At 46.5% G+C, this 27,495-nt stretch overlaps 1 protein-coding gene across 8 annotated transcripts in view; it reads right to left on the bottom strand.

The window, feature by feature from the left end:
* Positions 1-27,495, bottom strand: part of PLEKHA7 (pleckstrin homology domain containing A7) — a 210,080-nt gene that overhangs the window by 90,950 nt on the left and 91,635 nt on the right. For 2 of the 8 annotated variants that reach the window (XM_036325540.1, XM_036325541.1), the window contains exon 1: positions 2,405-2,608. The exons of the other annotated variants lie outside the window; for them this stretch is intronic. The gene's annotated coding sequence lies outside the window, so the exon portion shown is untranslated. Of the gene's footprint in view, positions 1-2,404; positions 2,609-27,495 lie in introns of those variants that run through there. 8 annotated transcript variants of the gene reach the window in all.

The following is a 27,495-nucleotide window of genomic DNA, read 5'->3' on the forward strand; positions in this document are numbered from 1 at the left end:
AAGGTCAGAAGCCACAGAAGGCAGTGGCTTTCAGCTCTGACTGCCAGAGGAAGGAACAAGGAGACACTGACATGCCAAGAACGCTTCGTCCTTGGCTCTCTCCCAACTGTTAACAATATAATTTGGAGAAATTAGCCCTCCTCTGCAACATCCCCCACCTCTGCCAGGGAAAGCTAGTACCCTCGGAGAGAATCAAAGAACGGAATGCAAACACCAGAGCGGAAATTACTGAGTGATTAAAAACACATAGGAGGATAATACAAACATTACCTGGATCTCCCTTTGGTGAACTGGGAGAGAGTATTTGGTGTGAAACCTACAATTTAGTGACTGATTATATACTCTCTCATAATGCTCTCTACTTATTTCAGGTGTGTTTGTTCTCCTCGCCTCTCCCCTATCTCCAGCAAGATCCTCAGTGCCCGGAGGGCCGGGAGCAGTCCTTCCCTTGTTTCTCCTGTCTCTCCTGCAGCACAGCAGTGATACCATGGAGCAGGCACTTGAACTCCTTTATCTCAACAGCCAGAGCACAAACACACATGGCCTTCAGGGAGAGGCTGTGCAGAACCCATCTCACTTTCTGATGTCAGCAGCCCCGACCTATCAGATTCCTCAGAGAGAGCGGGCAAGGCAGGGGCCCACGGGCCCCGATAAAGGACCCTACACCCAGGCTGAGACTCCACCAGCCTTGGGTGCATGACGCAGACCAAGGAAAAGCCTTCCCTTCTCCCACCACACCTGACTCAGTCGCACACCCAACTAGGCAGACACTGAAATCCAGCCAAACCCCAGACCCACCACCTGGAGGGCCAGTCTGTAACTGTTCTTCTCACCCAGAGGTGCCAAAAGAGGCAGAGCCTGGCACAGACGGCGCGTAAGAGAGTTGCAAAATTAACTGAGATAACGTAAAGCTCTCACATCTTGCAAAGAGGGAAGTTCTGTCCTTTCCAGACTCTGAATTCAACAGAGGGAAGGCATCAGCATGACTGAGAAAGCCCTCTATTGCACTAGGCTCTCCAGGTGTTTCAGATCCACTCTATGGCCAACAAAGTTCCTAAATCACCCCTCCTGACCAGTGACCATGCTGCAAACCCGTCTGCTTCCCGAGTTCCCACATGGGGCCCCGGTACTTAGGGTTGCTACTTGTTAATAGGATGTTTTAATTATAGCTTCATAGGACCTTGATAATCACGAAAAGATTAAAGGCAAACGCCTGATAGAATGAGGAAATCAAACCCAGATAGCCTCCCCTTTCCTAATTCTCTTTTTTAAAAGTGTCAGGGAAGCAACGTAATAGGAGCTGAGGTACAGCTTAATTACTACCAAACCAGTCCCAGCCCCTAAAGGGGTCCTGGGGGAGAGGCCACCGGAGGCCTGCAGAGCATGAACCCCCAGACCAGTCAGTCATGGAGACTGGAGTTCAAATCCCAGCTCTGCCATACACTGGCTGTGTAGGACCCTGAAGGAGTTAGTGATCTTTCTGAGAGTTGGTTTCTTTATCTGAAAAACAGAGAAGACCATTGCAACCTGACAAGACTGTTGTGAAGAGTGCCGATAATGTGTCTGGCCTACAGCAAACACTCAATCTTCAGTGCCTGTTAGGTTTTTCTTATGCTAGCTCTGAAACTCTTCTCTAATCGAGTTGTTTTATCTGCTTCCACGTTGCCAGCTCCAGTATCATTAGCCCTCCACAGAACAGCAGCTCAAGAACACATTCTTCCTTTTGAGTTAAGGCACGACACAAGCCTCCTGTTTAAACTTCTATTTAAAGAACTCGCCTGCCAGGCAAAGTAGTGTAAGATCAAGAGGCGCCTTCCTTCAGCCATACGTCTGTCCCTCGCTGGGTTGAGGCCCATGGTTCGGAAAGTGTGGCCCAAGAAGAAAAGCCTTCCACCAGGCTGTGCTCAGCTAGGAACGCACACCCTAGAGAAGTTTTAAAACTGCACAGGAAGCATGTTCGATCTCAGAGAACACCCAGTTTTATGCTTCTGTTTAATACTCTTCAGTAAGTGAGGTTCGTTAAGTGTAAAGTGAGAAGGCTGGACCAGGCGATCTTCTAGCTACAACGTCTGAAGGTGCTGAGGTTCATCTCCGGCTCCTGCCGGAGCCACAGACCGAGATGTGACAGCACTGCACATACGTGAAAACAAAGGAACCAGGCGGGCAGTGTCCTCCCCAGTGTCACTTGCCAACAGAATATCCTTTGTAACGACATCAGGGAGGAGCAGCTAATGATACTTTTGTCCTACTTATTCCCAATTAAAGCAGAGTATTGTTTTTTAACTGTAGGCACTCCCAACTAAAGCCACAGAAAACTCCCTTTCTCTCCGTCATGACTTGGGTTTTCATGACTCGGACTACATCGCAGCAAACCGAATCCTTAAGAAACCAGTACAGGACTAACCTGCTCTCCTGTTCTCGCTGGGGAAGGCAGCAGACACACTCTTTCCTTGAGCTTCATGTTGGCCTGATGAAAACCCCAGTCCAGGTCAGACATGCGGGGAGGACCTGGGCATCTGCAGAGGTAAAGCGCGAGCTCCCAGTCCACCTGCTTGCTTTCGATTTCGGTTCTGGAGCAGCTGCCTCCCAAGGTGTTACAAATCTAGCAGCCACTTGCTCCTACTCATTCATTCTATTTCCTCCCCGCCCCTGATGCAAAATCTGGCAACGGTGCAGGAACACAGTTCCAGCTCTGAGTCACCGCCCCACGTGGCCCAGCGGAGTGCTGCTGGGGGTGAACTGCGAGGCAGGTGCTGTGTGTCTCCAGCCTTGATTCTTCCGTTCTTTGAGGCTCGGGTTGGCTGTCCCTCTAGAAATAGGACATACGAAACACCCCCACCTAACAAGCTCTGGAGTCAGAAGGAATTGCTCGGTTCTGCCACACTGGCTGAAATCGACCCCACGGCAGAGCCTTTGATGGAGAAATGATGGCTCCCATATCACTACAGGTGTAGCCCCCTTTTCGAAAGGTCAAGTTACACCTCTCACTTTCATGAAAGGCCGACATTAATGAGTACCTGTTTTTGGTAACTGAAAGAAATCCAAAGAGGATGTTCGCTTCTACGGAAAAAGGTGAGAAGCAAAAATAGCGTTCAGCATTTGTTTTGCAGGGAGCTGTTGCAAAGGCAGCACGCACCCCAAATGAGAGCCTGTGCTTTATCTCGACTTACATTGTGCATTGCTGCTTTTACTATATGGTAGTGCTATTTTAGATTTTATGAGTTATTTGGTATGATTTGATAAGTTTTTTTGGGAGTCTTGGAACATCCCCAAAATTTCCCACAAAAATTAATGGTAATTACTTCACTTTACGCTATTTCATCTTATGAAAAGTTTCATAAGAAAGCTCTACTTTCAGAGAGCAGGGGAAACCTGTATTTCACACAGTGAGGGCCAGGAAAGGTCGAGCAGTTAAAAGCCATTGTACCTACTCCCCCTCGTAACAATCTATGGCTCTTTCGTCACTGTTTGGGATGGTTAAGGTCCAATCAGCATCGATTTAACCCTGTGGCTCTCATTCCCAGAAAAGGCCTGGAAAGGAGAAAGTGAGAGGGATCAGAAGGTGAAACTAAGAAACCAAAATGCCTTTACTGCCTGTGGCTTTATCGCCACAGCCTAATATCAACACTGTGGCTCTGTGCAACCTAGGTCTAGATCAGGGGTGGGCAACCTTTTTGTGAGTGCGTGCCAAAACCAACAAAATCTCTGACTCAAAATTCTTCTGCGTGCCAACCCTAATTTTTTGAGAACATGTTACGCCTACTTGATATCTCTTAAGGTGTACATATGTGAAGAACCTTGAAGAAATAATAAAATTCATTCGAGCGACAAAAACACAGTATATGATGATAAAAAATACATTTATTTTTAATGTATACATGTACACTGATAGTCCGACAGAAAACTGTATGGCTCCGTTTGATATTATCAGTGGGACTTTTGCTGCTGCATCACTGATGACAGAGATTTTACATCAGGTTTATATTCGTGACCTTCAGAGATATGCACGAGCTACTACTTTCATCCGTCAGCTACTCCTATTACGAGACTTAACAAAATTCATCACTAAGAACAAAGATTCACAAGCGTATGTGGATGAAACCAAAACACTGGTCGGATCTAGGAAGGCAGGGAGAGTTAAGGCAGAGGCATAGAAATTGCTCTTCCCCTCTCGTCAATCCATGTTTATGGTCTTTAAGATAACTTGTTATGTAAAATTATTTATTTATCTAAGATGCACCTACAGTGAATTTATCTGAAAAATAAAAAAGTCGATATTAAGAAAAAAATTGTAAATGGAAGATTATAAGAAAGGGTTTCGTGTGCAGGAAAAGTTACTGGCGTGCCATGTTTGGCAGGCGTGCCAGGGGTTGCCCACCCCTGCTAGATGCAAGCACCACGCAGATTTCACAGCTACATTCCAGTGCTTACATAGTGCCTAGCACACAGCAGGTGCTCAATGAATATCTGTTGAATGAAAAAAAACAATACAGGCAAATTTTATTGAGTCTACTTGGAATGACAAGTTTACTAAAACCTGTACCAGCATTTTTTCCCCCTTTAGAAATCTCCACATCCTTCATAACTCCTACTACTGCCTGTAGTGAATGTTCTACCAGTCTCTAAATGCTCAGATGACTTGCTGTGAAACTAATAAAGCTCAAATTCTAAGGCCCCTCACTTTCACAAGCCCCGTCTAAGGCCTCCAGAAGGGCCCTAGCAATGTGTTGGCATACTTTCTACAATTTTATACATTTTAAAAGAAGTCCTTCCAAAACATAGAAACATCAAGCGCCACAAAATATAGATCTGCCATAGCAAGATGATCACGTGCCATCCTGACATGTCAGCCGAACAACACTTGTTTTAGCCATGGAGGAGATATCCCCAGCCTGCAGACACATCCTCCTCAATCACAAGTCCATTGCTGTAAAGACTGGAGTAGGGTTGAGAACACAAACTCCATTCGTCCAACATGTAGTCAGCCCTATTATGGGCTTAATACTCAGTGCTTTGGGGTAAAACAATGTTTAGAACATAATTATCCCCACTGAACAGGAACTTACAATCCAATAGACTAGACCAGTGGTGCTCAACCTTGGCTGCACATTAGAATCACCTGGGAATCTTTTTAAAATCCTGATTTCTGGGCCTCATCCTCCAGAAATTCTGTTTCTTTGTTATGGGGTGGGACCACAACATTAGTAACAAAGAAACAGAATTTCCGGAGGATGAGGCCCAGAAATCAGGATTTTAAAAAGATTCCCAGGTGATTCTAATGTGCAGCCAAGGTTGAGAACCACTGGACTAGATGGACATGGCCATATATAGATACAAATAAATATGTATTTTACATATTGAACATAAATACAGGGGTGGGCAAAAGTAAGTTTACAGTCGTGAGTACGCAAATCAGAGTATATTCTTGTATTATTATATTGTATTATTTTCCATATGAACAAGTGTAAACCTACCTTTGCCCACCCTTGTAATATCAATATACATAACTACAGATCAGAGGTGTCATAATAGAAAAGTAAAGCAAGGCACACCTACTTGCTGAGTATCAATCTGTTAGCTACAACAACCCTAGAAGTATATCATTTTACCTTCATTTACAAACGAGGGCATTGAGGCCCAAAGGAGTCAAGTGCCTTCCCAAGGTCACATAACCAGTAAGTGGCAAGGTCAAAATTCACGCCCAGATCTGCCTGACTCCAAAGTGTGGGCTTGTTTATAGTGACTACACTTCAGCCAGTGGCCAGTTGCCCTATAGAACCTCCAAAATGTCTGGGGAGACGTGCTGGTTTCAGGGGTACAGGAACCACATTTTGCACCAGCAGAGGTCAGAAGCTTCCAAAGCCCACACGCCTGGGAGTGGAGGAACAGAAAGTGCCATGAGCTTACTCATCAGGTGTATAGGCATTACCTTTGTTCACCAAGCCACACCCTAGCAGGAATGGGTGACAGCTACCCGGGAGCCAGAAGAGGCCATGTGAGAGGCTCCCGCCCTGCGGCCCTGCCTCCAAACTTCCTGGTCCCTGCTGCCGAGTCAGTCATGCTGGGGCACAGCTCTCAGTCCACTGTCTCTGTCACACACCCGGTCTGGCTCCTACAGCCTCCTTATCTCTCACCACCTCCCTAAACCCTTGGCTCCTGCCATACTTAATTATTCACGAGTCCCCAACTCACCCTGTCTTCCTGCCTCTGGGATTGGGCTCCTGCTATCCTTTTTCCTAATGAAGTCTGCCCACCCAGCCAGTGTGGCTCAGTGGTTGAGTGTCGATCCATGAACCAAGAGGTCACCAGTTCGATTCTCAGTGGGGGTACATGCTCCGGTTGTGGACTCAGTCCCCAGTAGGGGGCATGCAGGAGGCAGGTAGGTGATCAAAGTTTCTCTCTCATCGATGTTTCTATCTCTCTATCCCTCTCCCTTTCTCTCTAAAATCAATAAATAAAATATAAAAAAATAATTTAAAAATTCTGCTCAGCCTTCAAGGCCCCTTCTCTTCCCAGTGGTCCTTCTCGATCACTTCAGGCTGCTCTGCTTTTCTTTGTCCTCTTACACTCAGCATGGAAGGCTTACACTGTCCATACAGCAACACTTCCCACCAACTGTTTTCATTTTACCCCCCAAAAACGAAGCACTACGTGTTATAGAAGGGCACAAACTAAGAAAGCAGAAGCTCCTTTCTTGCCTCCAATTCAGTGTCCATCTCAGAGGCAATGCCTTTATGTTTCTTGTGAAATTTTTATGCATTTAAAATTTTATCTATACATCTTTTTGAGAAAAAAAAATTATTTAAATAAAATAAAACTATATATTATTCTACCACTTGCTTGTTACTTTACATATCTTAGATTCTTCCACGTCTGTATGCAAGGATGAACAGAGCAGCCTCCTGCACACACAGCTCTGCCAGGACCCCCAGACCAGACCAACCAGAGGGAGATGACCTGGGAGCCCATCCCAGGTACTAATCTTCATCAACATGTGTCAGAGATTTCAAATTGATATACGGGAAGGGGGGAGTGTCCCAAAAATTAGTTTTATTTGAGCCAAAGTTTAAAAATAGGAAAAGTTCATATAAAAATCCAGCTTATCTTGGAAAAATGACAACTGTGGCAACACTGGGACCCCAGGAGAGGTGGAATGGCACCTTCAGTTCACCTCAGTCCCCACCACTCCCTACTGCTTCCCACTGGTGAGGGTGTACGCCTCGTGCTATTTATCATCACACTTGCCTTTCTGATTTTCTTACCGAAGAGAAATTTCTTTGCATCCGATCTCAATCAGAATTGGGAAAACAAAAGATAAACAGGGTGAGCTGCGCATTCCAAAAACAAACTGGAGATCATCAACACAGTCTGCTTTTCTGTACAGACATCAGGGTTTGCAACCCCTGTCTTATACCAACACCATCTTTTAAAAATAACTGCTTGTGACAGGTATTCAGGAAGGTTCTTTAAAAAGCCCACAAGTACCAGATGATGAGACCTGAATGATATTGTATTATCCCCCCCCGCACCCCCCACAACAATGGCATAGGACATAGTGTATTCATTCATTGATGTAACAACATTTGAGAGCCAACCAGACGCCAATCACTAGTGTTTTGCACTGCCTAAGTAACCAAGAGGGTGGGGGATGTTCAACAGCATAGTCTCTATATCCTGTCAAAGGTCAACAAAAGGACAGAGTTTTTTCAGATTTTCAGATTCATGAGTGAGAATCTGCTTTCTTAGTCAAGGTCATAAATTCTCAGTTTATTAAGCCAACTTGAGCTCTGCCATCAACTTGAGACCTTTCATCGTAAAGGGTAACCCTTGCTTTCCAGAAACCACAGGATTAAGAGTTTCAGAGCTAAAAATGGCACAGAGTTCACCTCACCCAATCTCTGTGTTTTACAGACGAGGAAACCAAGGTCTGGGAAGGTTAGAGAATTGCTCGCAGTCATAGTTATTACCAACCATAAATTAATGCTAATTCCTGGAAACAAGGATCATGAAATAAATCATACATTGTTTTAAAACTAATTTCCTGCCTTAAACAAAATCCATTTCCCAGTGACTAATTTCCACTAACAAACATGAAAAATATATTTTAGAGCCGGGAATTTTTTTTGTCCAGTCAAAACACTTTGCACAGAATTCCAGGGCTGTTGGTCTGGATTCGTGTGGCATATGAAACACACATGGGGGAGAAGGCCATTTGAAGAGAGCAGCAAAGACTATATAGGTGCATCTACAAGACAAGGACTCCCAAGAATTGCCAGAAACTACCAGAAACAAAAAGAAGGGCATGGAATGGACTCTCCCTCAGAGCTTCAAAAGGAGCCAACCCGGCCAGCACTTTAATTTCAGACTTCTGGCCTCCAGAACTATCAGAGGACACGTTTCCATTGTTTTAAACCACCAGGCTTGTGGTAACTTGTTATGGCAGCTCCAGGAAATAATATAGAATCTGTATTAGTTTAGTGGCATTGATGTATTACAAACCCAGTTAGTCAAAAGTGTAGAAAAGCTGTCACCAAGCCAGTAGGACCTTGGGACTCACTTAATAGTAATATAAGGTCCAAAAGAAGGGAGGTAAAAAAAAAAAAAAAAAAGGTCTATTTTGAACTGATCAGACCCCATCCATATACTGTGTTCACCTCTGGTGACCACACCCACAGGCCAGAGTGGAAGCTGGAGCACATCTAAGAGAGACAAGCCCCGACTGTGAAGGGCACCAATGGGTCAAACCTCGTCAGGGAAAGAACTGCAGTTTCATGGCCTGAAGACTCAGGGCGCATGACCGCCGTCATCATTTCAGAAGGGCTATCACGAGGAAGAGAACTTTGACTTGTTCCCTGAGGTCCAAGATGGTAGAACTAGAATCAGTGGGTCAAGTCACTGGGAGACATTGTCAAAGAATTATGTGTCAACAATGTCACAGCCAGAGTGGCCTCTGAACATCAGACTGGCTGGCTGCCTCCTGTTGGTGGAAGTTTTCAAGCTCAGGCCAGAAAACTATTTGGCAAGATGTTGCTAAAGAACGAACACAAACCCCAGGCCTGAAGTCTGCTCTGTGATTCTATTAAGCCATGAAACACACCATTTAGCAGTTAAGTGAGTCAAGAGATTTCTGAAATACCCCTGTATTAGGAGATATTTTGGTGGGAAAACAACAAAACAAAGCCCCGTAGAGAGCTATGACTTAGAACCGATGCCCATCTCCCAGGAACCTGGCCGCAGGAGCAGGTGGTCAGCCCCATAGTGGAGGCTGGGTTAGGTCCCTTAAGCCCTTTCTCGCAGGAAGTTTACACAGTACCTATGTGAAGCCTTTTCTTTTAGACACGCAGGTCCAGTGTGACCAGTCTCCATTAACAAACCACTGGGTCCATTTTCTGAGTACCTGCCATTGGGAGTAACTGCTTGAAGTGCTTGCACATACTACCTCGAACGTCACTTCAACCCTGCGAGGGATTATCATCTGAGGGAACCATGGGTAAGAGGGGTTAAGCCATTTGTCCAAGGCCATACATTTCCGAAGGATTTAGGATTCCCGTTGGAATCCAAGTCCAGAAGCCAAACTCTTTTCCTGCATCATGATGTCTCCTCTGCACTTCAGGAATTTAATCTGTTCCAGGTCAGTATCAATACCAGGCCCACTGGAAAGCAAACAGGCAGCTTTCCCTCTCTGGGCCTCAGTCCCCTCACCTGTAAAATGGGAGAAGGTTGGAGACGATGAGCACAAGGAGCCCTTCCAGCTCTGACACGGGGAGCTGCTGGACTAGGTTCATTTTCTCCACATCACCTGCACACTGGTAGGGCTGAGAAAGTGGTGACAGGGGAGGGGGGCACTCTCTAGTACCAACCACAGGGGAGACCACAGCCAGTAACTTTCCCTGTGCTCCCTTGAGGTCTGAGCAGTCATGGAAGGGGGAAACCAAGACCAGGCACAAAGTTGGCTGCACGCGCTCACTCACAGGTGTGCAGTGTAGAATGACCCACATAAATCCTGACATTTAGCACTTCACTCCATAAACCGGGCGGTGCTGTAAAGTGTCAGCGCGCAGATCTGAGGGCGAGCGCTGCCAGAGCCCGGGACAGCGAGAGGAATTCCAGCTCAGGGTCTTTGTTTGGAGAAGATCGGGCTGTCAGTGGGGTGTGCGAGGTAAAGCAGCCGGGCCACATTCCGGGGGGAGGAGCCTCCTGCAGCTGCTCCCACAGCCTGGATGCTAGCCCTGCTGCCTCCTCACACACCCGCTCAGGGCTGCTATTTCCCAACTGCCCCGCTGAGGGTACCCTAACAATATTAACCGACCAACCACACAGGGCACTGGCCCCGCATCCCTCACCACCTGGGAAGGGGTCCACCCCACCCTCAGTGCTGGGGTGGGAGAGGACATCCGGGCAGGGAGGGGCGCTCTCTGCCTATCTCACTTCTAGTAAAGGGTGAAGTGAGATGACTTCGGAAACCCCCTCCCAAGCCCATTTCCTTCTCAATTTCCTACTGATGCCCATTCCGGAAGGGAGCCCAGGTTGAGGAGCACACCAGGAAGAAAGTGCCTGGCCCGCAGGACCCTGAGTGCCCAGACCTGCCAGTGAGCAACCACCGAGCCCAGGCGCAATATCCCGACGGACCGGCCTGGTTTCAGTCCAGAATGTCTTTCCTTTTTGTTTTGGTTGGATGGGGGACAAAGCAGGACAGGAGAGGGGGCGGAGCAGGAGGAAGGCATCAAAGTGAGGGAGGAGGAGTGTGGGTTTGGAGGCAGGACTGGGTCCCAATCAGAGCTCCACTGCCAGGGCGGGCTCTGTGCAGGACCTCGAAATGCTGCCTGGCATCGAGGAGGTGAACGAGGGTAGCTGTCCTAATCGAGGTCCCCTCTCCCTAAAGAAAACCTACCAGCGCTTCCCATCCTAAATTGAGTGCCCATCATGCCAGGGTGCCAGACTCCTGGTAGCTCGTGAAAATGTGTGTGGAAGGAGGGGTAGTGGATAAAGAACCACTAAGATAAAAGAGAGAGAGATATCTGTAACCGTAACTTCAGTGAGCACACCCTATCATACTCCAGACACTCTGCGGGCATTGTCTCCTGCCTTGTTTTATCCCAGGGGGTAAGTACTATTATCTCCATTTCACAGATGAGGAAGCTGAGGATGAGAAATATTACAGGGCTTGTGCAAGATTACACAGCTCGGTGGGGGCAGAGCCAGGATTCAGACCTAGGTCCCTTGACTCCAGAATTGGAGACAAAGGTTGAAATATTCCCCATGCAGGTAACACGGCAAAACTGTATTTCCAAGGCAAGAAGGAAACTTTGGTACAGGGTAAGGGCTTCCTAGAAGGAGCCGTTCTTTAGATTATTAGAGTTTTCATGTGCTGAAAATAAATCACCAGCCTTCCACATCCCTGTCTGGAGGTCACAGCTCCCCGGTGTGAGTACCTGCTGGAAGCCTGAAGGTTAGAGCCCAGAACTTGCTGGTGACCTTTAACCCAGAGCGACTCTCACTTTTGAAGAAACTAAAGGAAATCAAAGCACAAAGCTCCTTGGCTCCTCATCATTCACCTCTCCGCGCACCCCCTACTTTGCAGACAGCCACAGTCTCTGATTCTGAATCACACATTTAAACTACACTTTTCCAGATCCACAGTCAACTCCCCAATGTCACACAGCATCACCGGGGAGGGATGCAGACAGCAGAGAGCTCAGTGAATCACCTTCTCCGCTAGTGATGGTATCTGATGCATGTTAAACGCTTCCCTGCAAATCCTCAAGTGCCTATTAATCAGTGAACCAAGAACACAGAGGGCGCCAAGGAAAAATCTGCCATTGCAGGGGATAAGGCAAATTGTGAGACGCCTCCTTACTGAGGCACAAAGACTTCTAAACCCAAGGTGAGGCAGGGATGGTAACAGCCCAGTCACTGAGACACTTGGTCCTCCTGGCCACAAAGCAAGACATTAAAGAGCCCTCAACTAAATAAAAGAGGCAAAACCCACCTCTCCCCAGACTCATCTAGGCACTGGCTGGGCCAAGGACAGAATTGGCCAAAACTGACTGAAAGAAAAACCTGGAAGTCACTTGCTCTTGCAGCGCTTCACTTCCCCCTTCCCTATAAAACGGCCCTAGAATTCCATCAACGCTCCCCAGCTCTCCAGATGAAACAAGGTACGTACGTGCATGATGGTCCTGCCCCTTCTCGTGCTAAAGACCCTCCCTGGGAAAGCTCAGGGTCCTTCCCAGCTCACACACCGCCCTGGTGATGACTCCTGAGCTGTATGTCCTGCGCTGTCCACTCTCAGGCCCTGAATCCCTAGATCCAACGGCCTACAGGACACTTAGGGGCACTGAATCAACATACTGCAAAATGGAACCCTTCCCATCCCTTTTCCTCCTTTATTCCCCACTTCCTAAAACCACCATCTAGTGATTTTCAACCGGGGGCATTCAGACAAAGAGCAGTGATATTTTTGTTGTCACGATGATGAGAGGCACATTTAGTGGGCAGGGGCCCCAGGTGCTAAACGGCACTGTCCTGCACAGTGAAAACCTGTCCCTCCCCAAATGCTGGAAGACATCCTATCGCTTTCCCTCAGTCCCTATCAGTCGCTGAAACCAGCCATCTCTACCTCTATATCACCAACGCAGCCCACCCTCTCCACCCACACGGCACCCCCACGCTCACTGGAGGACTGCTGTGGCCTCTAGGTCGCCATCCTTTCCCTGTACCCACTCGCCACCTATTCCCGATTAACTTTCAACAGTCCTCCACACAATACCTGTAATACCCCTAAACCTACAAACTGTGACTCCTTGCCTTAAAATCATCCAATAGCTCCCCTCACTTTCTGGATAAAGGCAAACACCACCCTTTATCTGTTCCCTCCCTCACGGCTCACCTCTCTCTCAAGGATACCCCTGGTGGTACCTCAGTGTCTGTGCACACACTGCTCTATTTTCTTGAAGGCTGTCTCCCTGTCTCTCTAACTTCTATCTTTCAAGACTCAGTGCGAGGGTCACCTCCTCCGAGAAGCCTTCCTAGTCGTGAGGTGGAGTTAAGTGCCTGCTGGTGCCCACTGGGATCACAACATTGACCATCTTATTCTGATTGTCCTGCTTGCCCTACCGCTCTGTCAGCTCTGACTCTCCAGCACTGTGCCCAGTATACAATATGAGCTTGAAAAATAGCCAGTGTATTAGAATTTACAGCTGACAAAGCAGCCTCTCCTGCGGTATAATGACCTGGAGAGGTAGTTACTGTCATTATTTCCCATTTATTGAAGAGGAAACCGAGGATCCAAGAGGTTAAGTTCTTGTCCAGGTTCACATGGCTGGCTAAGGGGCGGAGCCACAGTTGAACCCAGGTTCTCCGAAGGCAAATTCTTTGCCTATTGCCATAACATCACTTTACACGAAAGGTTATAGAACAGATATTCAGTTGAGTGTGGGAGGTGTCATAAGCCTGCCTTCTGTAGACCCCGGGGTAACCTCGCCTGTAAAATCTGAGCTCTGCAAACCCATCCACATTATGCAGCTGCACAGCACCACTGGGGAGGAGGGGTGTCACTGTCCTGTGCTCTTCGGGCCTGGGTGGAGGTAGAGTGGGGGTAGCTTAAAAACCCATGCACATTACCCAGTTGCATAACATCATTCATCCCCCATCATCTACCCTTCCTTCACCCCAGTCATACCATGCAGTACCCCAAAGCCAACAAAAGAGCCTGGTTTTACTACTGGAAACAGCCGCTCTCTGCCTGCATGCAGCATGATGGCTCCAGCGTGCCGGCTGGCTGCAGGGAGAAACAGCGGAGGACTGGAGGTAAGTGGTAGCATTTAGAGTGGCCATGCGTTAAGTGCCAGTCACTTTAAATGGGCTGCCCGCAGAGAAGGTGCGTCAGCCAAGACTTCTGAGTGGCCGGGAGGGGGGCAGGAGAGCTGTGAGCGGGCGGAGGCCTCCCAGCTGTCCCGCAGTGCCACCTGAAAGGCTGCTAGTTCCTAATTACTTTCCCAGAGTTTTCATGAGCACCTCGCATATGCCATTTTGCTCCAGGAACGTAAAGCAATTAGAAAAGGGGTTTCAGACTTCAGAACTCTAACCGAGGCTGCAGTGGAGCGCACTGCCTTGTGCACACGCACATTTGGCTCAAATGGGAATTTCAAAGGTGATTAAGGAAATGTGCAGTTTGGTTCTGCGAGCCTCTCACGGGGCGAGGAAGAGGATAAATGCTCATTCCAGGGCTCTGAGGGCAATCACTACCCACTTCAGCAGTGTCATGGAGATATCACCATGACAACCACCAAAAGGCTTCCTTCCTCCATGGCAAAGACAATAGAAATTTTAATTAAGGCCATTCTTTTTCTTTTCTTTTCTGACCAATGGAAGAAAAACATCAACAAAATGTTACCCAGAAATACATGACCAGGAACACTTGCAGAATTCAAATATACTTTTTGCGTCTTTCCAGACTCACATGATCTGTCCCCATCTTCCCAAAGCCCAGCCTCCTGCCCTCAAAAACTCCAATTTTATAGATCTCATAAATTTACATTTGTCTAGATCTTTTATCAAACATTATAAAACCAGGTAAACCCTCTAATGTAATTTTCTGACTGAGAAGAGGATTTTAGTCATTTTTCTTTCAGTCATAAAATTCAAAAGGTCTGACACGTTTTTATAAAGTGCTTCCAATAAACTGAGACAACTCAAGATTCCACGAGGGCTCAGTGGCCTTTGGGCAGAGGCAGATCTAGATTAGAACACATGCTTTGTTTCCCTGGGTGACTTTGGGTTAGTTACTTAACCTCTCTGAGCTTTAGTTTCCTCATCTGGAGGAGAGAAGTACTAATGCCTACTTGGGAGCATTGCCAAGGAGAAGCAGTGATAGCCGTAACACGCCAACACTTTGCTATCAATAAATGGCGGCAAGCATTATTATTACTTTGCCTTATTTAGCCCTGAAAGAATGAGGAGGGCCTTGTGCATTCTTCCCAGGAAATGTCTCTGGCATGTGCTGGCCGCTCTCCCTTCTCACAGTCCTAAATTCAAGCTTTCATCTCAACCACCTGGACTATTCCAACAGCTCCCAACTGACTTCCTTGCGTCTACCAGTGGTTCTCAACCTTCCTAATGCCGTGACCCTTTAATACAGTTCCTCATGTTGTGGTGACCCCAACCATAAAATTATTTTCGTTGCTATTTCCTAACTGTAATTTTTCTACTGTTATAAATCGTAATGTAAATATCTGATATGCAGGATGTATTTTCATTGTCTTTGACCCACAGGTTGAGAACTGCTCTCTCTAGTTCACCATCCTCATGGCCACCCAACCAATATTCTAAATCCAGATATGTGTAGGTCACTTTGCTCTGTATAAACTTCTGATAGGACTTTTATGGAGAAAAATACGGCTTTACCGAAAAATATTTTAAAGGTCTAAGTCAGTGGTCAGCAAACTGCGGCTCGCGAGCCACATGTGGCTCTTTGGCCCCTTCAGTGTGGCTCTTCCACAAAATACCATGTGCGGGCGCGCACGTACAGTGCGATTGAAACTTCGTGGCCCATGCGCAGAAGTCGGTATTTTGTGGAAGAGCCACACTCAAGGGGCCAAAGAGCCGCATGTGGCTCGTGAGCCGCAGTTTGCCGACCACTGGCCTAAGTGAAAGGAGAGTTAGAAAACCCCACTGTCACAAAGATGTTGATTCTTCCCTAAATTAACCTATAAATTCAATGTGAAAACTATTGATATCTCACAGGATTTTTTTGTGGATCTGGCAAACCACTCTTGAAATCTAAGTTTAAGAGCAAAGGGACAAAAATAGCCAAGAGCATTTCATCATCGCAGAAAGTGTCATTCTAGATTAAATAATGCTTTTGTTTCAGTGGGTTTATTTTGGAGTAATGGGGTCAATATAGACTAAAATTTAGCACAAAAATAGGTAAGTGGAGAGATAATATTTCAATAAAAATATGACAGGTGGCCTCAGACTAGAGTTGAAGAAAACTGGATGAGTTTCTCTACCACCCCAGTGTAGGAAGGGGAGGCGGAGAAGAAAAGTGAGCTGGGAAAGAGGTAATAATCTTTATCAAAAGCCTAATGTGTCTCAGGCACTGTGCGATGTGCTTTCCATAAGATTTTCATTTAACATTCACCATGAGCATGTAAGGTCGGTAGCATTATTTCTGTTAAAGATTGGGAAAACCTTGAAAAGGATAAGTGATTTGTCCAAAGGCAAAGAGTGTGTAAGTGGTAAAGAACCTTGTTCTCTGGGATTTCGCTTTATACCACACTTGTGAGCTGTTCCAGGACTGCTCCTAGCAGCCCCAGACGTCAGCCGGGGAACAGCGCCCGGGCGCCAGGAGTGTCCAGGAAAGTGCTGGCAGGCTCACTGGGGTGAGTGGAGGGTAGAGGGCAGCACCTGGTAGACCTGTTCCTCCCACCCTCACTCCCCACTCCCCCTTTTACCTGGAAAGCACCTGAGCCTTACTTTCAGACACGCACACGTGCACACAGTAAGCAGGAAGGCCCCAGAGGCCAGAGCTTGCCACTTGCAGCATGAGAAATCCAGGTCATGCTCCAAGTTGCCAACCTAATGTGTAATGGGGAAAGAACTTCCCACATTTAAGCCTCTCACAGATGTAAATCCTCAGCTTTACTCTAATTGCTTGACAGCAAATTCTGCGCTCAAGCATATAGTCAGAGCTCAATAAATTTAACTTTGCTGATCCACAAATCCTGCTAAAAAATAAAACACACACACATACATATGGTCCAGCCAGCCCTTGGCTCAAGTGGAAAGCAGGGGCTCCCATGAATTCCCGTTCTGCGAAGGCCTTGTAACTTCCATGAGGTATTTTACTGGGTTACAAGTAGACCATGAAATGCTGGCATCGGCAATTATTCTTGGATAAATAACATGGGACAAATTACCTGAGGGCACAGTCAGCCCTCTACAGTTCTTCTTTTATTCACATTCAATTTAACATAACTATCCATCACCACCCCCCACCTCCAATCATCTTTTCCATGTAAATAAAGCCGAGTGCAAAACTGTGCACAACACTGTGATCAGTCACAACTGGTGGTCCCTGGACAGATTCAAAGGGCAGGAAAGAAACAAGAGGGTGAAAGGCAGGAGGCTTCCAGGAGTAGCTGGACTCTGACACCAGCTCAGTTCAGGGACAAACACTTGTGACGCCTCTCGCTTTCCCCCCCCCCTAAAATCTTTTATCTAGAAAAGAATTTCAAACTAGTTCAGGGGACACAACATATGGAATTCATGATGTTCTTTTTGATTAACCTAATGGAATATGTATTTTATGACATAGTTTATCTTCGGTTCCCTACATATAAAAAGTAAACATACCCCTTAGAGAAAAATAGAAAAACCTAGAAAATTAGATGGCTGAGAAAAAATGATCGGATCTAGGTCCACCGACCAGTCAGTCAACTGGGACCTAAATACTTAATTTTGTGCTAAACTAAATACATTTTTTTCAGTCAATTCTAGTGAGGATAAGAGTTGTATGGGATTTATCTACTATTCCCTAAATTCCCCCATTAGCAATTCATTTATTTGGGTAAGTACTGTCCTTCCCAGCCTGCTTTCTCTCTCTGTCTCTGTCTCTCTCTGTCTCTCTGTTTCTCTGTCTCTCTGTCTCTCTCTCTCTCTCTCTCTCTCGTTCACCTTTGAGACATAGTTCATATGTCAAACAATTCACCCACTTAAAGTGTATAATACAATGACTTAGTCACACTTGTGCAACCATAACCCCAATCAATTTTAGAACATTTTCATCACCCTATAAAAACAAAGACACACACCTTTAGTCATCATTTCCCACCCCTCCTTCAGCCTAGGGCCAGTGGTCGGCAAACTCATTAGTCAACAGAGCCAAATATCAACAGTACAACGATTGAAATTTCTTTTGAGAGCCAAATTTTTTAAACTTAAACTATATAGGTAGGTACATTATTACTAACTTAATTAGGATTCTCCTAAGGCTTAGGAAGAGCCACACTCAAGGGGCCAAAGAGCCGCATGTGGCTCGCGAGCCACAGTTTGCCGACCACGGACCTAGGCAACCACTAATCTACTTTCTACCTCTACAGATTTCCCTATCCTGGACCTTTCATATAAATGGAATCACACACTATGTCATCTCTTGTAATTGGCTTTTTTCATTTAGCATAATGTTTTCAAGGTTCATCCTTGTAGTATTCCAAGTAATATTCCATTTATCACCAAGTAATATTCCATTGTACACATATACCACATTTTACTTATCTACTTACCAGTTGGTAATTTCCACTTTGGGGATAGTATTATGAATGCTGCTGCTATGAACATTCATGTATGAGTTTTCAGTGGATATGTTTGCATTCCTCTTGGGTATAATATCCAGGAGTAGAATTCATGAGTCATATGCTAACTACGTTTAACCTTCTGAGGACCTGCAAACTGGTTCCCAAAGTGGCTGCACATTCTCACCAGCATGTATTACTACCTAGTTCCAGTTTCTCCACCCACACCCTTACCAGCACTTTTTAATTATCTGTCTTTTTGGATATGAACATCCTAGTGGGTGTGGAGTGGTATCTCATTATGGGTTTGATTTTCATTTCCTCGATGGCTAATGATGTTGAGCATCTTTTCATCGGCTTATTGGCCATTTGTGTATCTTCTCTGGCCCAGCTTTTCTTTTAAACTGCAAGTACCTCTGTACAGGAATCCTGCCTGAATTCAAATGCTACGTATTAGCTGACGTATCATGGATAAGTCAGTTAACTTTTATTAACTTCAAGTTTCTTATCTGCAATGCAGAAATAATGCAACTACCTCACAGAGGATTTAAGAATTTCGATAAGGCATATAAAGGACTTAGCACACAGAGGGGCACTCAGTAAAGGGTCAGCAAGTGACAGCTATTACTAACAACACTCGAACATTAACACTTTACAATCCATGAATTCTTTGAAACAGTTCTATCCCATAAGGAGAGAGTCTAAGATCTGGGGCAGAGAAGCTGGGAGCAGGAGGCAAGGGGAATACAAAAAAGGAAAAAAAAACAAAAACAAAATTACCAGTGGATCATTTTCAGAGTCCTGTTTCAGGAGTCACTGCCCAAGGCCAGTTTGGACCCTGCTCCTCCACCCTTCCAATGATTAAGCACCTGGTTCTCTGCAGGAAATCCGTTTCTGTTTAGAAAAGCCAGTGTCTCATTACTGCCATTGAACCCTGGCTGAAACAGGAATGAAGAAGTCTTAGTCACAGCTAAGTTATCACTATGGCCTTGGACACTCTATGATATAGAACATTAGGAGAGCAATAACTGAAGTGAACCAAGCGGAATGAATGAGTGAATGGATGGGATGAATGGGCAAACAGAATGTGTTTGGGATACACGGGCTCAGCAAGGTGAAGAGGCCCCCCTTCCCAGAGGATCCTGGAAAAGGTGAAACAGCACTAGGACCCAGCAGCCGAGCTTCTCTCTGCCTAGCCGTCTACATTAGAATATCTTTCCTTTCTTTGTTGCCAACACTCAGGGATTATAGATTCTAGAGAATGCTGCTTTACTTTATTTATTTCTTGAATTCACAGTGAGAGGGTGAAAAGGCCTCCACTTATGCTTTTTGGCATATAAATAGCTCACAGTGGAGAGAAAGGGGGAGTCAATGGTTCCAAATTCAAAATCAAGACGGGCTGTTCTGACAAGCTCCAAATTACAGAGTGCTCCAGGCACAAATAAAAAGAGACAATTTCGGAGAAATTCTATTTTCCTATTCAATTCCGGAAGAGAGAGTCAAGCCAAGAAAACCCCAGCGGCCTTCCACAAATTGATTTGGTTTCAGCAGCCACTTGGGGTGGGCACGCAGTCAGACAACAAACCATCCTTCAGGCCTTGTCCTTCTTGCCAGCTCCCTCCCTTCAGAGACTGAAAAAGCATCACCGCCACTTGATCCTCCAACGTGGCGCGAAGACAGAGCAAGCTCCTCACGCCTGCTGGACAAATGGGCACGACCGGAATTGCAGAATCCTCTCGAAGACCTTGAAGCGGTCACGGTATGACAGGTTTGAATTTTGCAGTCCATTTTGCGGGGTCTCTCTTGACAGCCCTTCATTGCCTTAAAACACTTTATGCTTTCATGTTATCATTTATTGAAATAATTTACAGAACACCCACTCATGTCCCCTCATTCACTAAGCACAAGCAACTGCTGAGCGCCTGCTGTGTACCCACCCACTGGGTATACAGCCCCTCAAAGCCCCAGACTGACCTTTTCAGGGTCGATACTTCTAACTGCTGTGTTTCCTGAGCTATTCATTTGGCATTATTTTAACAGTAAAGCACTAGAAAAATACCTCATTATAATGTAACCAATGAAAGGGAATGGTTAAACAAAATGTAATGTTTCCATTTGATAGAATATGGTATTGCCATTAAAAACAAAGTTTATAGAGAACCTAAGCTTAATAAAGCTTATGTTAGATGAAAACCAAGCAGGACCCACACTGATATAAAACATAATCTGACTATATTTATAAAATGCAAAGCATGAATACAGAATAAAAATAGGCCAAAATGTTAATTCTAAGCTATGGATGATATCTCCTCTGCATAATTCTCTGAATATTCCTGTTCATTTAACAACATTCAAGAAAATATAAGGCATTAAAAATGTTTTTTTTAAATCACCTATAAACACACCACCACTGTTATCAATATGGCATACTGTCCATTATTTGTTAGAAAATTCATAAATATATTTTGCATATATTGCTTGCAAAAATTTTTAAGAATCTTTAAAATCGGAAAGAATCAGAAATGTTTAGACATATGAAGATAATGTAATGTTAACTGAGAGAGTCAAAATCATATGTACACTATGAATAAAAGAGTGCTCTGTAAAAAGACTTAATTTTCACTGCTTTGTATCTTGTCAAATTTGTGCCATGTCATGTCTATCTATTTAAGATAAATAAAAATTAGCCCTAACCGGTTTGGCTCAGTGGATAGAGCGTCAGCCTGTGGACTGAAAGGTCCCAGGTTCGATTCTGGTCAAGGGCATGTACCTTGGTTGCGGACACATCCCCAGTAGGGGGCGTGCAGGAGGCAGCTGATCGATGTTTCTCTCTCATCGATGTTTCTAACTCTCTATCCCTCTCCCTTCCTCTCTGTAAAAAATCAATAAAATATATTAAAAAAAAGATAAATGAAAATTATTATTCTCCTACCTTCCCCCAAAAGTCCAGAAGAAATATGTTAAGGTGAAATATATATGGGTACTTTTCTCCCCTTATCTATTATCTGATTTTTTTTAATCCTCACCTGAGGATATTGAGAGAGTGAAAGGGAGGGAGGAGGTAGAGAGGTAGAGAGAGAGAGAGAGAGAGAGAGAGAGAGAGAGAAAGAAAGAAACATCGATGTGAGAGAGACACATCGATTGGTTGCCACCAGGGGCAGGAAGCAAACCTGCAACCAAGGTACATGCCCTTGCCAGGTAATCGAACCAGAGACCTTTCAGTCAGCAAGTTGATGCTCTAACCACTGAGAAAAACTGGCCAGGGCTATCCATTTGTTGTAATGTAGTTATAATTCAGGATGAAAAAATAACTTTAAAAATTCTATGCTTTCCTCAAAATCACCATAACCCAAAGTGTCTACGGCATTAGCACTTTCCCTTTAAACAACCTGAGTGTCCCCTACTCCATCCCCGCAGCAGCCTTCTTGGCTGCAGAGGCCCAGGGAGCAGCAGGGTGGGCTCTCTGGCGACTAGCTGCAGCCGGGGACCTGCAGGGGCCCCTCCCCCCCCATCAGTGCCGGGAGCCTTCCTCCAGAGAGGAGAGGGACGCAGAAACACCCCCCACACCCACCCATCCACCCACGGTATCAGAGTGCTGCACGGAGGTGAAAGTCTGAGTGAGAAGCCTTTGAAATGACCGGCAAGGGAGATGGCTTCTTTTTCCAACTGCCCCTGTCTTCCATTCCCCAGGCGCCCACTCCTCCTCCTCTGGAATCATGATGGTGATGGGTTGGGCACTGGGTGATCATTCGTCCCACAATCCCACCTCACCTCAGAGTTTGCAAACACTTTCAATATGGAGCGTTTCACTTAACACTAGCAGGGGAAAAAGAAACAGTGAGGCAGGAATCTCCTCCACTTTACAGCCGAGGAAGATGAGGCTCCAGAAGGTTAAGGGACCCACGCAAAATCCAGGCCTTAGTCTCTCAAGGCCGTGCGTCCCTTGACAGGAGACCTCCACATGCCTGAGTCAGGGACAGCTCTTCTCATTCAGGCTCTTAGCACAGCCTGAGAGGATATGCCCAGGGGCAGGTGGAGGCCTCGCAAGCCGGGTGCTGCCCAGTTGAGACAGCCCTAGAAGTTCAAACTGGCCACCTGACCAACACCAGGTCCTTGGAGCACCGACTTAGGCTGGAAAAGAGAAGCTGGCTGGTGGGGTTCACAGTGAACAAACCTACGTAAGCTTCATACATTGGAGGGGTTTGAATCTCAGCTCCCGCTCCTACTCTATGACCTTGAGGAACTTACTTAACCTGTTTCTTCATGTTTCAAAACAGAGACCTTACAGAACCCTCTGTGTAGAGTTTTTGAGTGGATCAACTGAGATGTGTATTGAGGTAAACACTTCACATGCATTGGCACACAGTAAACAAACAGCAGCAAGTACTAACAATACTGGCGATTCATATTGGTGGGGATGATGCTATATTAGTGGGAGAAAATATTTAGCCAAGGGACTGTGTTAGAGGTTACAGACGAAACGAAAGGAGCTTCAGTTTCTCAGTCCTCTTCCTCTTCAATATGTTCATACAGAAACTGGAGCCCCTTTTATGCTCAGTGCCTTTTCCCCTCAAAATGTCCTGCTATAAAAATCAGTGAATAGCATGTGATGTGCTTTGAATTCTGGTGAGTTTTCATCCATAAATTATTGAGCAGAAAGAGATGACTTCACAAGACCCGCAAGGCAACATCTGAGGTAAACCAGGAGGCAGCCACAGCACCCTGGATAGGAGCACGGGTCTGCTCCCCACACCACCCCCCTGCACCATCAGTGTGGACAGGTGTGAACATCGCAGAGAGCTTCCACACCTGGAAAGCTTGGACAGTAACCTCACCCTGTCACTGTGACACCTCAGACATGTTCCCTCTCTGGGCTCAGTTTCCTTGTCTGCAAAATACAGTGCTGGACTAGCTGAGCTTTGCTGTGCCAGAAGCTCAGAGACCTTTAATCTCCAAGTTCATCTGCACGCATCTCCTTGCAGATAAATACTGGCTTCAGCGCCCACATTCAGGCCTCACGTGTCAATTACCATGCATCTCTCTGAGTGCTGGCAAGGAGGCCAGGGAAGGTGGCACTGGTTTTGATTTTCATAAAATATCTGACAGTCCTTCAGAAATCTCACCATAAAAAGAAACTGGCTATCCCCAGTCACAGGTAATAACTAATGACCAATCTTGCAGAGACAACGACCCAAAGGAGGTATCGCCGATGGCCACCCAGAAGAAAGAGATTAACTTTACAGGGAGAGAGGGGAAGATTAACTTTATGGGCAGAAAGATGACAAGGGTAATATACTTGGCCAAATGCAAGTCTAGAATTGCTGTGCTGAGTTCTGCACTTTTGAATTTGGGAGAAACCTCAAGAGCGGTAATTAGACCTGAATCTTAACATCACCACTTAATAGATGAGTAATGTCTTATAAACACTTCCACATTCAAGGTGTCACTTAATTCTCATTCACAACAAACATCTCTTTCTCTCATAATCAGATGAGGAAAGGGGCTAACGATGGCTGAGAGACCTGCCCAAGACCCCACAGCTAAGAAGTGCAGGGCTGGCAGGCAAATGACGACTGGAGTCCAAACGCAGCCTTTCCAAGCTTATTTACGCCTTTCCTCTGCAGGGGAAAACAGCGGAGGAGAGAGCTTGTATTCAGCGTGACTTTATTGATGTGTGTAACCGAGCACAGTAGCCAAGTTGGGAAGAAGCCAGCTATGCAAAATGTAAAAGTGAAGTCCCCAAACATGAAAACAAATGCCATAGGATGCCATTAGGGAAACATCCCTGACAACAGCTTCTGCTGCTGAGGCAGTGGTTCTCAACCAGGGTGACTTTGGCGCCCAGGGGACATCTGGCAATATATGAAGACATTTTTTAAAAAATATATTTTATTGATTTTTTACAGAGAGGAAGGGAGAGAGATAGTTAGAAACATCGATGAGAGAGAAACATCGATCAGCTGCCTCCTGTACACCCCCTACTGGGGATGTGCCTGCAACCAAGGTACATGCCCTTGACTGGAATCGAACCTGGGACCCTTCAGTCCGCAGGTTGACGCTCTATCCACTGAGCCAAACCAGCTAGGGCAGTGGTCGGCAAACTGCGGCTCGCGAGCCACATGCGGCTCCTTGGCCCCTTGAGTGTGGCTCTTCCACAAAATACCACGTGCGGGCGCACGTGTACAGTGCGATTGAAACTTCGTGGCCCATGCGCAGAAGTAGGTATTTTGTGGAAGAGCCACACTCAAGGGGCCAAAGAGCCGCATGTGGCTCGCGAGCCACAGTTTGCCAACCACTGAGCTAGGGCCATGAAGACATTTTTTATTGTCCCAACTGGGGAATGCTACTGGCATCGGGGGGCGGGGGGGGGGATAGAAGCAAGAGATTCTGCTAAAAACCCTCCAATGCACAGGACAGTCTCCACCCCAACAAAGACTAATCCGTTAAAAATAAAAAACAGATGACAGATGACACTCTCCATCTTAGCAAACTAGAGGAGCAGAAAGATGGGCTATGCTTTCAAAAAACAAAGCTCGCTACAAATATAAGGTGTATTAACATCTGGATGTGGTTTGGGTTCTTTCAGATTCGGCTCCCACCCTAAAATTCACTGTGTGATCCTGGGCAGGTCACTTAACCACTCTCTGTCATATTTCCCCTGTAAAACAAGCTTTTACAAAGTGCTGATTCTCAAACTTTCCTGTACCTGACAGCGGCCTGGGATTCTGGCTAAAATGCACATTCCTAGGTTCTATTCTCAGAGATGAGTTTTTAACAAGCACCCCAGGGGAATCTGTTACAGATGGTTGGCAAATTCCAGTTTGAATAGCATTAGAACACTTTACCAAACAAAAGAATAAAAATGTGTGTAGCTTTTTCTACACAGAATTTGTGAGTTTGAGAACTGGTGCCATCAGCAGCCCAGGGGTTAAATTATTGGGGGCTGTCTCTCAAGGGAGCGCCGATTCTCCAAGGCCAAGAGAACCAGGGAGGTGGCCCAACTGTGAGACAGAAGCCAAGGAATAGCTGAAACCAAAACAGCAACCCCTCCACCTGAGAGGAGGCTCATGGAACTAAATCCCAACGATGAACACCCCACAGAAGGTGGGGAAAGGTGGTAGGACTTCGGACATCAAGGCAAATGCATTAGCCAACAGGGAGCATAACTATTCACAAATCACTTAAAGGAACCCACAGGCAAACCCCAACGCACTCAGTGAAGGGACTCTTTCACTTGTAGCAATAATTCAGTCCCCTAATAACTCCTCTGGGAAGAGGTGTCTACAACATTCAAGGGAAAATGAGCAGAAGTGGGGTCTTAGGGACCCCCAGCCCACAAGGGGTAACCCAGAGCCACGAAGGGTTGGACATTCACTGCAGGCACCTGCCACTTTGAGCTGTTTGTCCTCTACACCCAAACTGAGAGCCACCTGCTGCCGTTCACTCACAGCCCCGTTCCCCTCTCCTCCATCCTGCGCCCCATGCTCCAAATGTGTGAGAAAAAAGTGAATACGTGCCCTGGCTAATGACCAAATATAAGCAAATTCACATCCCACTTGTTCCTCTTTATCTTTCACCTTCCCCAAGGCATCCTCATCCGCATCCTCATAGGTCCCCTGCTTAACCACCAGGCAGAGTGACACAGCAAGAGCACGCCCTGGTAACAGTACTAGGTACATCCATAGGGGGTTCCCACCGAGCCTGACACGATCCTCTCATTTGTCACTTCACCCTTTCTGCTTCCATAAAGGATGCGGAGCAAACTTCCCCAAAGGTCATCACCGGCTTCTACGCACATCGTCCCAGGAAAGGAAACTGCTGACAGAACATGGCACATCTTACTCCTCATTAGGGAAAAATCGCTGACCATTAGAATCACCTGTGGAATGTTTTTAACATGATGATGCCAGAGCCCCAACCCCGACCAAATAAATCAGGCTCTGGCACAGGGTCCCGGGCATCAAACATTTTTTTAAAGTTTCCCAAGGAACTATAATATGCAGCCAGGGCTGGCATTCACTCGGCTAAGGCCTTGTAGTGGGGATGTGGGCTCCAACTAACAGCTAAAGTCCTGGTGACATCCAGCCCCAAAATGCATTTGGGGTAACAATAAAGGGAAGTTTTTCCTCCTCAAAAGGAAGAAAACGAATCTGACATGTGAAATTTAAAAGGGGGCTAAAGAGCAGAGAACTAGCTGGGTTTTGCCTCATAAAGTATTGTTTCATTTCAAGCAAACAGTAGCACTGTATCAGGCACTGAAGCAGGGAACCACAGTAATAAAACAAGACCCTCTGAGGAAGTCGCAGCCAGGGCATCCAGGGGCTCCCATCAAGGCCGTACCCCTGATGCAGGTGTGGAGGGAGAGCAGGAGCTGGAGGAGGTCAGCCAGCCTGGGCTGGGCCCCAGAGACGCTTTGGGCTCCAGCCATGGTTAGATACTCCCACAGGTGCCGCAGGACTCAATTCCCAGTCTGTTTCCTGTGAGACAGGCTCCACCCTGCTGGCCTATTGCCAGTCAGCTCTAAAATGCCTAGGTAGGGCCTCCTGCTGCCCACAAAGTTACAGCTATCTTCATTTCCCTTCCAAATTAATATGCTGCTGCCCCGTAATAAAGCTGTCAGCTCCCGACACAGGATGCTGGCTGAGAAAGGTGGCCAAGGATATTTGGGCAGCGGCTGCTTGATCCCACGGTGGGACTCCTCCCACACTGACAGCCGGTCTCCCCTCACCAGAATGCACCCCTACACCCCTCCCTGCCTGGCCGTCCTTCTTTGCCGCACATTACCACTTGGCCATTGATTGCACTTGGGACTGAAACACAATTAATCCCTGCTCCAGCCACATTCCTCCCCCCCCCCCCCTCCCGAGAATGAATCTGACAGACCCGCAGTGTCAATAGGAGAGCACCCTTCTGAATGCTAATTGCCCTCACGAGTTCTGCAGAGGGCACGGGAGAGGCGGGGATGCTGGCCTCCATGGCGTGGGCACTCTCGGGTTCAGAAACCCTACCTGGCGTTATCAGCAGCAACTCGATGCAGGGGCCGCCCTCCCAGTCGAGAAAGCAGCAGCCAGAGACCCTCAAGTTTCCTCCAAGGTAACATAAGGCTGGTGGCGGAGCCGTGTGCCCAGGCAGTGGGGAGAGGCGAGGGGGCCGCCTGCAGACTGCAGCTCGGCTCCACTCCACTCCACTCCACTGCGGGGAA

The sequence above is a fragment of the Myotis myotis genome, unplaced genomic scaffold (genome assembly GCF_014108235.1).
Source record: "Myotis myotis isolate mMyoMyo1 unplaced genomic scaffold, mMyoMyo1.p scaffold_m19_p_10, whole genome shotgun sequence".
NCBI classification, from domain to species: Eukaryota; Metazoa; Chordata; class Mammalia; order Chiroptera; family Vespertilionidae; genus Myotis; species Myotis myotis.